General features: G+C 47.6%; 2 long non-coding RNA genes across 2 annotated transcripts; one reads left to right on the top strand and one right to left on the bottom strand.

The window, feature by feature from the left end:
• Positions 1-256: 256 nt before the first annotated feature.
• On the top strand, positions 257-10920 carry LOC138439019 (uncharacterized). Its single transcript, XR_011256548.1, has 5 exons — positions 257-430; positions 515-595; positions 752-846; positions 1596-1728; positions 10818-10920. It is a non-coding gene; the product is annotated as an uncharacterized lncRNA (long non-coding RNA).
• Positions 10921-11263: 343 nt separating this feature from the next.
• LOC138439020 (uncharacterized) lies at positions 11264-14831 on the bottom strand. The gene is made up of 3 exons (XR_011256549.1): positions 14604-14831; positions 11937-12117; positions 11264-11635 (listed from the first exon to the last, which is right to left on the bottom strand). It is a non-coding gene; the product is annotated as an uncharacterized lncRNA (long non-coding RNA).
• Between the last annotated feature and the right edge of the window lie 385 nt (positions 14832-15216).

Raw genomic sequence — 15216 nt, 5'->3', positions numbered from 1 at the left:
ATACATACAGTCAATAATTATGGCTACTTTGCATTGCATGGCAGAAACCAACACAAAATGGTAAAACAATTTTCCACCAATTAAAATTTTTAAAGGAACAATACTAAAGCTATTGCAATGCCTTTTGTATGCAAAGAGTATCCACGTTACTCTGCATTTTTTCCGTAGAATTCTAAAACTGGCATGACGAGGTTTCTTGACATCTTCAAAACATTGCTTTCTAGAAACATCCATTTATGTATGTGTATTGCTCACTAGCCTTCATTTAATTACCATACTTTGAAAAAAATTTAATGTGGAAAGAATTGTTTTATTTTTTGCTTTGAGACCAATATTTTGTGTTTTTATTCATTACGGAATCTCACCTCCGTGTCCTCCGATGGACAGTCGATAGCCTCAAAGGGATCATTCAGGAGCTGTGGAACTTTCTGTGAGTAGCTCCCTCCTTTCTGATGCTCTGCCACACAGATCACAGCCTCGGTGGCCTCCCAGCTCACCCGTGTTCTCAATCCAGATTCTGCCAGAATGTTCATGGGCTCCTCTGCCTGCAGTTGCACCGTGAAGACCACCTGAAAGCAGAGAGCGGAGTCGTCAGGTTGGTGTATGTGCTCACCTTCACGGGAGGAACCCAGCCCTGGAACCCCCACACTGCCTGCTGTTCAGGGTCTGAGAATAGTTTCCTGTTTTGTTCAGCTTTCTAATTCCCAATGGTAGGTGAGCAAGTTAGACACTGTTTCTATTATCGTTGCAGGAAGGGGAACCCTCTGCAGGGCCCTAGAGTGGGCTCACACGTGCTGACAAAGCAAGAGACTTGGCTGGAGGGGCGCCCGGGAGGACAGCAGCAGGGTGAGGAAGCCCAGGGGACTTCACCACGTGACCTGCGGTCTCAGGTTTTATGGTGATGGGGTTGGTTTCCAGGCTGTCTCTGGCGAAGCATTCTGACTCAGGGTTCGTTTCATGCATTTTGTTCAGCTTTCTAATTACCAGTTACTACTGCTGAGGAAGTCCATACACTCTTTGTATTTATTCGGAAGCAGAAATCACATTTTATTTTAGGAGAAAATTATACTTTTGATCAATAATTTAAAATCACCTAACCACCCGTGCGTGAAGGTGTCTTTTGTTTCATAGTCTTTGTTTTGCTCCTGAACATGTTAAAATAAAATGAAATATCAGGAGACACACTTAGATGGCTTTCCTCACCCCCTAGAAGAACTTTATGCCAATAAATTGGGGGTAAGGTCTTAGGAGTCTCTGAATTTGAGTCCTTCAGATACTATCGAGTCACTAAGGCAGTTTTTGCTCCTGTTTTCATAAGATCTGTTGGTGTAGTAAGTCACACTAAATTTTCCCACAGCTTATACTGTGGAGAATTTTTTTTTTCCTGAATCCCAGTGTCCGTCTTCTTGCATATCAGTGTTCATCCCCATGTGGATGGGCAAAAAGCATTATAATACTACATCATCCACCCAGTGGCCTGCTGTGCAGGAAAGTATGTCCTGAGGGAGGGCAGTTCCCACGGCATTGTCAAATAAATAAAAGCAACATGTAACAAAACACCGTGCTTAATACACACTATCTGTGTTTTCAATTAGGGCATGGAGGAGAAATATACTTTCATGTTTGCTTACCAGGAACTCTAGAAGGACCCGTAAGAAACAAACTACTACCTGTGGAGGGCAGATGGCCCTGGACACACAGGCTAAACGATAGGAGGCACAAATTAAGGCAAGTATATAATATATCTCTATTATAACCTCTTTGGAATTTTCCGTAAGTTGAATTTTTTTTAACCTCCAAAGAATACGATGCATTGTGCTGTTTTTATGTTTCGATAGTTAGTTTTCACCAACTGAACGGATTTCTGGTTTGTTTTACCAAGGCTGCTGTTGGGCTTCTCTAAAATGTTGTTTATTCCTGAGTTTTTTCTGGTGGTTTTGATGTTTTTATTTTAACTTTGGTAAGGAAAAAGATTTTTCTCAACACCGAGGTGGTTCATCCTTTTCTTTCTTCCTCCTTGGATACCTTGCATACTTTGTGTGTCTGGGCACTATTTTCATAACTTTTGTTTGCAAGAAAGAGGATAAAGCTTCGCTAGTTTGCTAGGGTCGCCAGAATAAAACACCGCCGCCTGAGGCTTAAATAACAGCGCTGCATCCAGGTTATCCAGCCTCGTAGCATCCGGCTGTGCAGAGCTCTCTCCCGCAGTGCTCTGCTTTGTGTATCAGCAGTTATGTTTCCTCTGCTGTTACTGATTTTAGTTGTCTTTTCTCTTAGTCAATGTAGCTAAAGATTTGTTACTTACGTCAACCTGGTTGAAGTAACTTTTGTTTTAAATTGATTTCTTTGGTTTTCCTCTTCTGTGTATGTATCTGAGAGCTAATCTTTACTATTTTCCTTCCTCCTTCTAGCTTTGAGTTTGGTTTGGTCTCCCTTTTCTGCCTAGGTGTAAAGATAGGTTGCTTATTTGAGCTTTCTTTTAAACGTATGCATTACCAGCTTTACATTTCATTGTTGATGTTTTTGCAGAATCCCGTATATTTTGGTATGTTCTGTTTATATTTCGATTTGTCTCCAGGTATTTTCTAAGTTCCTTTTTTATTACTATTATTTTTTGGCCTACTGGTTATGTAAGAGTGTGTTTAATCTTCACATATTGTGGATTTTCCCACCTTTCCTTCTACTATTAACTTTTTGTTTCATTGCATTGTGACAGGAAACAGTTCCTTTGCATGATTTGAGTCTATTTATAGTGGACTTATTTTCTGGCCTAACATCTGGTCAATTTTGGAGAATGTTCCCCGTGCACTTGTGAAAAGTATGGAGTCTGTCTGTCTCTGCCCGCGTCACACGTGCCCTAGGAGCACGGTTCTCAGGGGTCACCTCTCACTGTCGGGTGCGGCTGTTGGGTCGGGCAGCCATTTTCATGCATTACTAACAGGGGAGATCACTGGGACAAAAGGGATGCCTTTCTGTCAGCCGCTGACTCTGAGTACCCCATTCTATGGCAGATAGGACAAGAGTGCGCTCTGGTACGTCCTGGGATCCTCTCTCAGACTCACCCCTTGGCTACATTCTCAGAAACTGGAAAATTTAGCCCTGCAAAAGGTCTGGCCCAAATACAAACTCAGTTCAGTTCAGTCGTTCAGTCGTCTCCAACTCTTTGTGACCCCATGGACTGCAGCATGCCAGGCCTCCCTGTCCATCAACAACTCCGGAGCTCACTCAAACTCATGTCCATCGAGTTGGTGATGCCATCCAACCATCTCATCCTCTGTCGTCCCCTTCTCCTCCTGCTCTCAATCTCCCCCAGCATCAGCGTCTTTTCCAATAAGTCAGCTCTTCGCATCAGGTGTTCAAAATATTAGAATTTCAGCTTCAACATCAGTCCTTCCAATGAACACCCAGGACTGGTCTCCTTTAGAATGGACTGGTTGGATCTCCTTGCAGTCCAAGGGACTCTCAGGAGTCTTCTCCAACACCACAGTTCAAAAGCATCAATTCTTCTGCGCCCAGCCTTCTTCACAGTCCAACTCTCACATCCATACATGACCACTGGAAAAACCATAGCCTTGACTAGATGGACCTTAGTCGGCAAATTAATGTCTCTGCTTTTGAGTATGCTGTCTAGGTTGGTCATCACTTTTCTTCCAAGGAGTAAGCGTGTTTTAATTTCATAACTACAGTCACCATCTGCAGTGATTTGGGAGCCCAAAAAATAAAGTCTAACATTGTTTCCACTGTTTCCCCATCTATTTCCCATGAAGTGATGGGACCAGATGCCATGATCTTAGTATTCTGAATGTTGAACTTTAAGCCAACTTTTTCACTCTCCACTTTCACTGTCATCAAAAGGCTTTTTAGTTCCTCTTCACTTTCTGCCATAAGGGTGGTGTCATCTGCATATCTGAGGTTATTCATATTTCTCCTGGCAATCTTGATTCCAGCTTGTGTTTCTTCCAGTCCAGGGTTTCTCATGATGTACTCTGCATAGAAGTTAAATAAGCAGGATGACAATATACAGCCTTGATGTATTCCTTTTCCTATTTGAAACCAGTCTGTTGCTCCATGTCCAGTTCTAACTGTTGCTTCCTGACCTGCATACAGATTTCTCAAGAGGCAGGTTAGGTGGTCTGGGATTCCCATCTCTCGCAGAATTGTCCACAGTTTCTTGTGATCCATACAGTCAAAGGCTTTGGCATAGTCAATAAAGCAGAAATAGATGTTTTTCTGGAACTCTCTTGCTTTTTTGATGATCCAGCAGATGTTGGCAATTTGATCTCTGGTTCCTCTGCCTTTTCTAAAACCAGCTTGAACATCAGGAAGTTCACAGTTCATGTATTGCTGAAGCCTGGCTTGGAGAATTTTGAGAATTACTAGCATGTGAGATGAGTGCAATTGTGTGGTAGTTTGAGCATTCTTTGGCATTGCCTTTCTTTGGGATTGGAGTGAAGACTGACCTTTTCCAGTCCTGTGGCCACTGCTGAGTTTTCCACATTTGTCTGCATATTGAGTGCAGCACTTTCACAGCATCATCTTTCAGGATTTGAAATAGCTCAACTGGAATTCCATCACCTCCACTAGCTTTGTTCATAGTCATGCTTTCTAAGGCCCACTTGACTTCACATTCCAGGATGTCTCGCTCTAGATGAGTGATCACACCATTGTGATTATCCGGGTCGTGAAGATCTTTTTTGTACAGTTCTTCTGTGTATTCTTGCCACCTCTTCTTAATATCTTCTGCTTCTGTTAGGTCCATACCATTTCTGTCCTTTATCGAGCCCATCTTTGCATGAAATGTTCCCTTGGTATCTCTAATTTTCTTGAAGAGATCTCTCGTCTTCCGCATTCTGTTCTTTTTCTCTATTTCTTTGCATTGATCACTGAAGAAGTCTTTCTTATCTCTTCTTGCTCTTCTTTGGAATCCTGCATTCAAATGGGAATATCTTTCCTTTTCTCCTGTGCTTTTCGCCTCTCTTCTTTTCACAGCTACTTGTAAGGCCTCCCCAGACAGCCATTTTGCTTTTTTGCATTTCTTTTCCCATGGGGATGGTCTTGCTCCCTGCCTCCTGTACAATGTCACGAACCTCATTCCATAGTTCATCAGACACTCTATCTATCAGATCTAGGCCCTTAAATCTATTTCTCACTTCCACTGTATAATCATAAGGGATTTGATTTAGGTCATACCTGAATGGTCTAGCGGTTTTCCCTGCTTTCTTCAATTTAAGTCTGAATTTGGTAATAGAGTTCATGATCTGAACCACAGTCAGCTCCTGGTCTTGTTTTTGTTGCCTGTATAGAGCTTCTCCATCTTTGGCTGCAAAGAATATAATCAATCTGATTTCGGTGTCGACCATCTGGTGATGTCCATGTGTAGAGTCTTCTCTTGTGTTGTTGGAAGAGGATGTTTGCTATGACCAGTGCATTCTCTTGGCAAAACTCTATTACTCTTTGCCCTGCTTCAGTCCACATTCCAAGGCCAAATTTGCCTGTTACTCCAGGTGTTTCTTGACTTCCTACTTTTGCATTCCAATCCCCTATAATGAAAAGGACATCTTTCTTGGGTGTTAGTTCTAAAAGGTCTTGTAGGTCTTCATAGAAATATTCAACTTCAGCTTCTTCAGCGTTACTGGTTGGGGCATAGACTTGGATTACTGTGATATTGAATGGTTTGCCTTGGAGACGAACAGAGATCATTCTGTCGTTTTTGAGATTGTATCCAAGTACTGCATTTTGGACTCTTTTGTTGACCATGATGGCTACTCCATTTCTTCTGAGGGATTCCTGCCCGCAGTAGTAGATATAATGGTCATCTGAGTTAAAGTCACCCATTCCAGTCCATTTTAGTTCGCTGATTCCTAGAATGTTGACGTTCACTCTTGCCATCTCCTGTTTGACCACTTCCAATTTGCCTTGATTCATGGACCTGACATTCCAGGTTCCTGTGCAATATTGCTTTTTACAGCATCACACCTTGCTTCTATCACCAGTCACATCCACAACTGGGTATTGTTTTTGCTTTGGCTCCATCCCTTCATTCTTTCTGGAGTTATTTCTCCACTGGTATCCAGTAATGTGTTGGGCACCTACTGACCTGGGGAGTTCCTCTTTCAGTATCCTATCATTTTGCCCTTTCATACTGTTCATGGGGTTCAGGTATGACCTAAATCAAATCCCTTATGATTGTACAGTGGAAGTGAGAAATAGATTTAAGGGCCTAGATCTGATAGACAGAGTGCCTGATGAACTATGGACGGAGGTTCATGAGACTGTACAGGAGACAGGGAGCAAGACCATCCCCATGGGAAAAGAAATGCAAAAAAGCAAAATGGCTGTCTGGGGAGGCCTTACAAATAGCTGTGAAAAGAAGAGAAATGAAAAGCAAAGGTAAGTGCTTAGTACAGAACAAAACTCAAATAAAAACTTCATACTGTATGTCACTAGTTATCCAGGAATGTTGTCATTAAAAAGTGGGGTCTTGATGCAATATCCACAACTCTGCACTCCTGAAGGTTTATACTAAACTTGGGGTCAGGAGGCGGTGCCTGCATCGTCTCCACTGTGATCAGGTGGCTTCATCAGATGTGAGGAGAGAGTGCATACCCTGTGTCCAGGAGCCAAGTTCTGTTGTCCCCTTGGTTGGCACCTGCTGTGGGAAAGAATGTCCTTCCACTGGGAAAACTGCTCAAGGCTCATGGAGAGAAGGCTGCACCCACATGGGGTGGGGCTGGCAGCCCCTTGGGGAACGATCTGTGGTGGGGGGCGGGGGGACTGATTGAATGGCTGGGGTGGGGACACCCAGGACGAGGAAGGAGGCCTGAGCCGAGGTCTGTAGGGTCCGGGTTGCCTCCCACCCCACTTGGCTCTGGGTGTGGAGCACAGATACTGAGGGGCTGGGATGCCAGTTGCCAGCCTGGAGGCTGTAGTTGGAGGGGGCAGAAAAGCAGGAGGTGTGGCCCATCTTTATTTCCAGAGACGTTCACCTTTCTGACTCCAGAGACTAGGTTACAAGGAAGACTTGATTTCTGTGGTTTTTTAAAATTGGTTAAGCAATTCTGATTCCTTGGCCTTTCCATCCAGATTTCCTTAAATGACGGATGTTCTATTTTTTGAGCGATAACACCACGGGGAGTTCTACAGCTTATTTGCGTTGAATAGTTCATCTCCAACTTCCTTCCAAGTCCCTGAAGATTTATCTCATTTCAAAAACATCAATAACCAAAACACAAGTTGACGATTGCCTTGTGTGGTTGTATTAGAGTTTACCTACCTACTTCCTCTTAATGGCTACAATTCCAAATGCCCTGCTTTTATATTAAGTAATACTGATCTCAATTTTTTTTTATTACACATGAATTTGCACACGTGTTCCCCAGATACCCGTTTGTTATCATGGGTCTTTGTGAAATATGTAAAGATCAGTTTGTAGTCAAGCTTATGGTTAATTTCTTTGATGATTTCTAGACTTAAGAAGTGCTTTACAAGGACTCCGTTCTGAAGCCAGGGTGTGAATGATTCATAGATTTCTCCGATTACTCTCATGGTTGCAGTTTTACAGTCCACGCAGTTCAAGTCTGCCTTGTTGCACCCGCCGCGCCGGGAGTCGCGAGGGGGGCCCCCGTCTCCGCAGAAGCGCCCAGGGAGCTCTTTCCCACTCCCCGGCGTCCCCTCCCGCTCCAGGGTCCCGGGGCGTCCCCGAGGCGCCTTGTGCGGAGCTGGGAGCCGCTCCAGGGCAGAAGGCCCGGGACGAGCTAGGGCGTTTGCCGGCGCGGCTGCGTCCTCCGCGTCCTGCCGGTGACAGGGATCCACCCTGGGGCCTTCCAGCAGGCTGTCCGGAGCCACCCGACTGCCGCTTTGAGATCGTCCGTTCCCTCTGGGGTTCGGACCCTGGGTTGGGCAGATCCCCTGGAGGAGGGCATGGCAACCCGCTCCAGGATTCTTGCCTGGAGAATCCCACGGACAGAGGAGCTTGGTGGGCTACAGTCCACGGGTGGCAGAGTCAGACATGACTGAGCTACTTCGCTTTCACTTTCGCTTTGAATCAGTAATTCTAAATCCCTTAACCATATGTTTGAAAGTATCTTCTGCTTCATTTTCTCTGTTTTGCTCTTGCAAATGTCAAAGCAAAACCAAATATCAAGAGACACACTAAAACAGGTTTTGTTTTCTGGTTTTCCTGGTTGAACTTTACGCCAACAAATGCTAGGTAAGGACTTAGGAAGCTGCAGTAAGTCAAGGCACCAGCAAGGTCACAGGATCTGCAGTCAGCAGGGGTCTTAATGGTGCCGGAGAGCCTTTTTTTTTTTTTTTTTGCCATGCCGTAGGAGGTGGATGCAGTGGCTGAGGGGCCAGAGAGACCCTGGGACTTTAATGACACCAGTGAGCCAGCTAAGATGCAGGAAGCTGGGCCAGGTACACCCATTAGGCCAATGAGAGCTGAAACATATTTAATTCTGAATTTCCAGAACCATTACCCCCCAAAAAATGTTCACCTTCTTCTGATACTCACATAGAAAGATTGCATAGACTCTTTTGCCTAGAAATTCTACTTCCATGGAAGAAAGCCACCGGGAAGATTGCTTGGAGAATTTAAGAGAGTGTGTTTTTTAGGTGGAGAAAAGGAAGTGAGTAAATGGCAAGTGCGGTTCAGAAACGGAAAGGGGTCTGTGCGGACCCAGCAGGCTCCCTGTGGTGGAAGGCAGGCCGTGCGCTCACTCTCCTTCCCCCTTTCGCTGGGGTCACGTTTATCAGGACTTAGGTAGCTCCAATGAAAACTGCAAGTACAGGGGCTGCCCTGGCTGTCCAGCGGTTAAGCATCTACCTTGCAGTGCAGGGGACACTGGTTCGATCTTTGGTCCCCAGAAGATCCCACATGCCACAGAGAAATAAAGCTGTAAATACTGAGCCCAGGCATTCTAGAGCCCAGCGCTCCACAGCAAGAGACACCACCAAAGTGGGAAGCCCAACCACCGCAACTAGAGCGCAGGCCCTGCTTGCTGCAGTAGGGAGAGCCTGCAAGGAGCAAGGAAGGCCCCGTGCGGCCAGAAAGAAATGGAACTATATTTAAGCAAAACCCCTTGAAGTACAGTGACTCTCAGTGGCGCAGGTAACTCCTGCCCGATGTTCTCAGCACCCTGGCGTACGGGATCTGCAAGAAGCCCTCCTCCCGGGAAGGCCCAGAGTCTCCATCGATCAGTGTCTCCCCACTGTGCTGAGCCATCTCCCCGCTCACCTCGGCGCAGAGCTGTTTCTGATGGTGCCACTCTCTAGGCAGGGGAGTCATCCTTGTGAATCCTCATCTAAGAATTAATGTCATCTCACCTGCACTTATTTCCATATTCCTTAAAAGGAGTTCCTTAAAATCCCAATTGTATTCCTTACAAGAGCGTTTTAACACAATCTTGATTTGAACACCTGTGTTTTTATTTATCAACTTCCATGTCTCCTTCGTTGTGTCCTGCGCTCTGGCTCAGCCTCTCTCTTGGCCTCTGCTCTTGCCTCTCATGAAACAACATACAGGATGTATTGACTGCACCCACGCTCCCCTCTCGCTGGCTCCTTCCACTCTCCCTCGTCTCTCAGTGACCTGTGTCACTATGTGCACATCACGGTCACCGTGACGCCCTCCCCTTCCCTTGGGAAGCCTGTTATTACTTTCCTGCTTCTTTCTCTGCTGCCCCGTGTGTGCCCTGCCCAACATACAGTGGCTTCACAGCAGGCTCTCCCCCTCACTCTTCTCTTCAGAGTTCCTGCTGGAATTTTTGGACACCACCTCCCAAGTATTTACTCTGACTCTGACTCCTCTTCCCTGGTGTGGGCCCTGTAGCTTCTTCCCCTGAATGAAGACCACAGATAAAACCTAAATTCTCCTTCTTCCCCCGCTACCTTTAACTCCCCTGTGGATGTCTCCTTCTCATCCAGGCTCAGTGATTCAATATCATCCATGAACCATTTTGCTATACTCAACCACCTATCTGGCCGCATGGATACAGTCTCCAGGGCAGCGGGTGGAGGGATGCTGGACAATGCTGAGATCGCAGGGAGAGACCAGGCCAGGCAATGCGGGCGGCAAATGAAGGACAGTGCTGAGAAGAGCAGATTATAGGGAAGGCACAAGCAGAGAAGAGGCTGGAGAGTGTTTCTAAAAACAGATGAGGGAGAAACCTGGGGGAGGAGAGGTCTCAGGAGTCTCAGGGAAACAGAAGTGATCATCGCATAGCTCCTCCGGGGGCGGGGGGCGGGGGGGGGGCGCGGGGGGATCCAGCAACGTGCTAGTTTACCAGCAACGTCCTATCAGATGCTGTATTTCAGTTAGAAATCCTTCAGGCTACAAATCCATTAGATTTGTAGAAATTCCTAAAGCCTTAGAAATTTATACATTTTCCTGCAATGGAATAAATTAGGCTAAGGTTTTGCATTACATTGCTTATTGTGATATCAAGATGTCATTTTATATTAGTATTTATTCCAGTGTGGACCAGTAAAGTGTATTATAGTACATCATCTATTCAGTGGACTGGTTTGTGCAGAACAGTGTCCCAAGAGAGACTATTCCCCATGATATTGTCAGCTGAGTATAAGCAAGACACCATAAAGCACTGTGCTCAGTATGCTACCGTTCATGGCTTTAAATGCGGTGTCCTCAGCCACTCAGCCCTGTCCGACACTGTGTGACACCGTGGACTGTGGCCCACCGGGCTCCTCTGCCCACGCGATCCTCCAGGCAGGGATGCTACGGTGGGTTGCCACGTCCTGCTCCAGAGGATCTTCCAGACCCAGGGATTGAACCTGAGTCTCTCATGTCTCCTGCATAGGAATCCAGGCAGGGATACTGCGGTGGGTTGCCACGTCCTGCTCCAGAGGATCTTCCAGACCCAGGGACTGAACCTGAGTCTCTTATGTCTCCTGCACAGGGAGGTGGGTTCTTTACCACTAGCACCACCACGGGGAGTGAAGAAACAGATATTCACAGTTGCTTGTGCTTACATAAAATGACACTCTGGGGCGTCTCTCCTGATCCAGGGGCTAAGACTCCGCACTCTCATTGTAGGGGCCTGAGTTCAACCCCTTGTCAGGAAACTAGGACCCACATGTCACAGCTAAGAGTTCCCATGGAAAAGGTCCCGCAGGCACAGCCAAATAAATACTTAGGGAAAAAAATAAAATAAACCCCTGGAAGGTATTCCTGAGAACAAAACACGTGGCTGACTGCGGAAGCAGCAGGGCCTTGACAAGAAGGGAGGGGGTAGGAAGAACAATGCAATGTGAGCTATTTTATATTTCTAGTTCTTGAACCTTGCACATGTGTTATAAGTTTCTCAGAAATGCCAAGACATTACAAAAATTTTAAACCTCTAAAGAATAAAACTCACAGCTTTATTTCTACAAACTGAATGAAAGTCAGGTTTGTTTTCCTATCCGGCTTCTCTAAAACATCTGCTCAGGCTTTTCCCGCGCTGCCCAGACAGTGGTCCATTCGGCACTGTCTGGATTCTTGCCATAACTTGAAGTGAATCTTCTACGCTCTCCTGGGTCCTTGCTGTCCCGCAAACGAAGGCTGGCGTCATCACGGTCCTGCAGCAGGAGCCCACTTAGGCGGCACCGACCTTTACTTCCCAGGGGAGCAGTGCATCTACAGAGGGAACAGTAGCGGCGCCTGCATTAGGATCCGAGAGAGCCTGGGAGAAGCTTCTGTGGGCAGCTCATGCCGCCGTTGCCCCTGAAACCCCAGCCGCTGTCCCTGCTGCGTCCTCCAGGAACGCTCGCCAGCGAGCCGAGCTGCTTTGCTGCCGCCGCTCCTCTGCTCGGCCGCTTCCCTCCTGGAGCCTCCGCTCCCCAGACCCAGGCAGCTTCCAGGAGCCAAGACTCCTGCTGGTTCCGATCCCAGGGCTGACCGCCAGCCTCTCCCAGAGGCATGCCTGTGAACTTCTTACCATCGGTCTGTGTGACACGCGCTCTCCTCTGCGCTCTGGAGACCACCCATTCCCGGCAACCAGGGAGCTCAGTCGATGGCTCTGACTTGGCGGATGCTCGAAGAGAAGTTCTGCCCGTGCGCGGCACCGTTTCCTGTGAACACTCTTGGGAGGTCGTGCCTGATCTCCACGTCTGCAGATTCTGAAGAGATTAAAAGGGGAGAGCAGGTGGCAGCTGAGCCGCTCTGAGCAAGGAGGACTTCACCGTGAATGGGTCACTTCAGCACCTGTGTGCAAGGCTGCTGGATCTGAGGGGGTGGCCTAGTCCACAGGCGGGCAGGCGAGCTCGCCGCCTGCTCCGCAGTTCCCCCTGAAGGCCGGCCTGCAGCGCCCACTGCTCAGGCCACTGGACGGGTAGGCAGAGCACTGCGTGGGCTTCAGCTCTTCTTTCCCAGGCTCTTTTCTTGGGTGGGGGCTGTGCTGGGTTCTTGCTGGGTCCTTGCTGCTGCACAGGCTTTGCTCTGCTTGTGGTGAGCAGGGCACATTCTCTGGTTCTGGTGCCTGGCCTTCTCATTGCAGCAGCTTCCCTTGCTATGGAGCGTGGGCCCCAGGGCCCCCACGCTTCAGCGGTGGCAGAGCGTGGGCTCAGTGGCTGTGGCCCCCAGGCTGTGGAGCACAGGCTCGGTGGTTGTGGTTTACAGCCTTAGCTCCTCTGAGGCACGTGGGATCTTCCTGGACCAGGGATTGAACTCGTGTCTCCTGCATTGGCAGGATTCTTTACCCTGAGCCATTATGGAAACCCCACAAACTCGTAAAATGGAAATTGGTTGACAGAAAATAAGCAGTTTCTAAATAAACAAATAAATATGTCTACTCATGAGAATGTTCTGTGACTTTTGCTTTTTTCCTTTCACATAAGATGAAAATTCCTAATTCCTAATTCATTATGTTCTTCCCTCAAACAACATTTGCAACTGCTAATTTCATTAGCTAAGCTTGATCCATTTCTTAAAATCCTTTTCTCCCACTTTCCCCTATGCACTGTGCATTCATTATCAGCTGAGACAATAGTTTATCATTGTGCAGCCGCTGAGTCAGGTCCAACTCTCACGACCCCATGGACTGCAGCACCCCAGGCCTCCCTGTCCTTCACCATCTCCCAGAGATTATATACTTCATATGCATAGGAGGATAAGCATTTAACATTATACTTGAATCATTTCTCCGATCTAACACATTAATACACTAGTAAGATATAAAACACGTGACTGAGCTCAGCATAATAAAAAATAATAGAATCAGGTGACCATATCTTAAGACTGATTATGAAACCAGCCGCCATGTTGATGAGGAGCAGTGACTCACGGGGGACGTTTTATGTGGTGAGAGAGAGGAGCGCTGGCCCCAGGGATTTAAAGAGCTGTTTGAAAACAGAGTGGAACTCGGCTCAGTGGCTGGACCTCCTGGGAGTCACTTCCCAGGGACACATAGGACAGAGTCCTGAGCATCCTGAGTGCCCCACAAGGCGGTCTGAAGAGGTGGCCCCTCTGCGTGTCAGTGGAGATGGCAGCTGTATTGTGCGTCTGTAAGAGTCTGTACAAGGTGACCTTGCATGCAGAAAAGTAAATTTGACTAAATGGCAGATGGCCTCAGCTCTAATGGTAAGATCTTTTCTTACATCAATTTATTTCTCCTCTCAGCTGCTCCATCTGAAAGGTGTTACTCTTCATGAGACCCATTCTCTTTTAATTCCCTTCTCCAAAGCCTTAAATTTTGTAGCTTTTTTTCAGCATCTTTCCATGTTTATTCCTCAGACAAGATAAGCAAGAGTAAAATTGTCTTATTGGACTTTAAAGATAAACAAATACTTATAAAATCAGACTTTCCAAAAGTTCTAAATTCATTCATGTTCTCACTTTAGGATCCTCAATGCTAAGCCTGTAATGAGCGTTTTCACCTGATTCAAACACAACTCTGGGGGTGGATTGGTGGCGGGACTCCACAGACCCCTGGAATTTTGCACTTTGACAGTTAGATCTTCTTTTACAGAAGTGTTAGCAGCCAGTGGAACAGGAGCATATAGCGCCAGATTACAGGGCTGACAGCAGGGAAAGACAGTTTACTGGTGGTAGAAAGATCTGCCTTCTGACAAGCGGCCGCCGCTCACGGAGGCAAGCCGGAAGAGCCTGCAGAGGCGGAGCCGCGCTCGCAGGGAGGGAAGCCTCAGCCACTCCCTTATCAGCGCGGCCGGCACACAGGGGTCGTTCCCTGACCTGACCCTGCTTCCTGTTCCTTTAACTCCCTGTGCTCAGGGCTGCTCTGCTGAGATGGACGCCCCTTTGCTTTTCCTAGACCTCCATGGGCCTTCTCACCGAGCCGGCAGCAGGCAGGCAGCCGCGGCGCCTCGGGGCAGGCCTGCTCCGGTCACTCCTCTGGGGCCGAGCGGCTGGGAGAGCGCGCTGAGCGGCCACCGGCCCCCTCACAGGCCCAGGGGTCGCAATGTGATGGGACCGGAGGTCGGAATGGGGATGATGGAAGGGCTGCCTTTGCTTCCTTTCACTCCCGGGCCAGGAGCTCTTCACCTGAGGGACTTGGAGAGCCCAGGGAGCCTGTGGCCTCCCTGAAGTGATGCATAAAATGCGTCTGTGCACAGACTTGTTCAGATAAGAGTAAATGCCCTGGACTCACCCCTTCAGAATATTTTATCCTTGTTCCTAGTATGTCCAGATCCTGTGCTTTGAAGCACAACACCGCTGCGGTGATTTCATCACACTTCCACTGCTGCTGGTCCCTAGTAAACCCAGCTTTCAGAATCAAGAGAAGCTGGTGGCTGGCGAGGCTTAAAAGCACCCTGTGAAGTACCTAGAATCAGGAGCATTTGACTGTACTCTACTGGGACATTTTAAGGTCTAGCAGTTTTGTTAGGGGAAGCCCACTGATTGAGACCGCCCACCCTGGCCAGGCACCATAGTAACCATTTGCATGAGTTGTTTTATGACAGGAGGGCCTGATGAGGAACGCAGAACTAATAAGCCACCACCAACCGGAAGAGTTCCGGAAAGGTCTAAAGGAGACACCGCCTGTCCGTCCACTTCCCAGAATCCCTCTCGCTAGCACCCATCTTGGCTGAGGATGCCTGCGCCATCAGGAAAGACCCTGAATTAGAATAATTGGCCAAAGACCACCCAGAAACTAATCCCATCAGCATAAAACGTCAGACTGCGAGCCATGGACAGAGCAGCTCTCCTGGGTTCCCTCACCCTACTGCTCTCCACCTGGGTGCCCTTTCCCAGTAAAATCT

This window comes from Ovis canadensis, chromosome 4, assembly GCF_042477335.2.
Source record: "Ovis canadensis isolate MfBH-ARS-UI-01 breed Bighorn chromosome 4, ARS-UI_OviCan_v2, whole genome shotgun sequence".
NCBI lineage: Eukaryota > Metazoa > Chordata > Mammalia > Artiodactyla > Bovidae > Ovis > Ovis canadensis.
The sequence above is the reverse complement of the archived record's forward strand: the minus strand, read 5'-3'. Positions and strand labels throughout refer to the sequence as shown.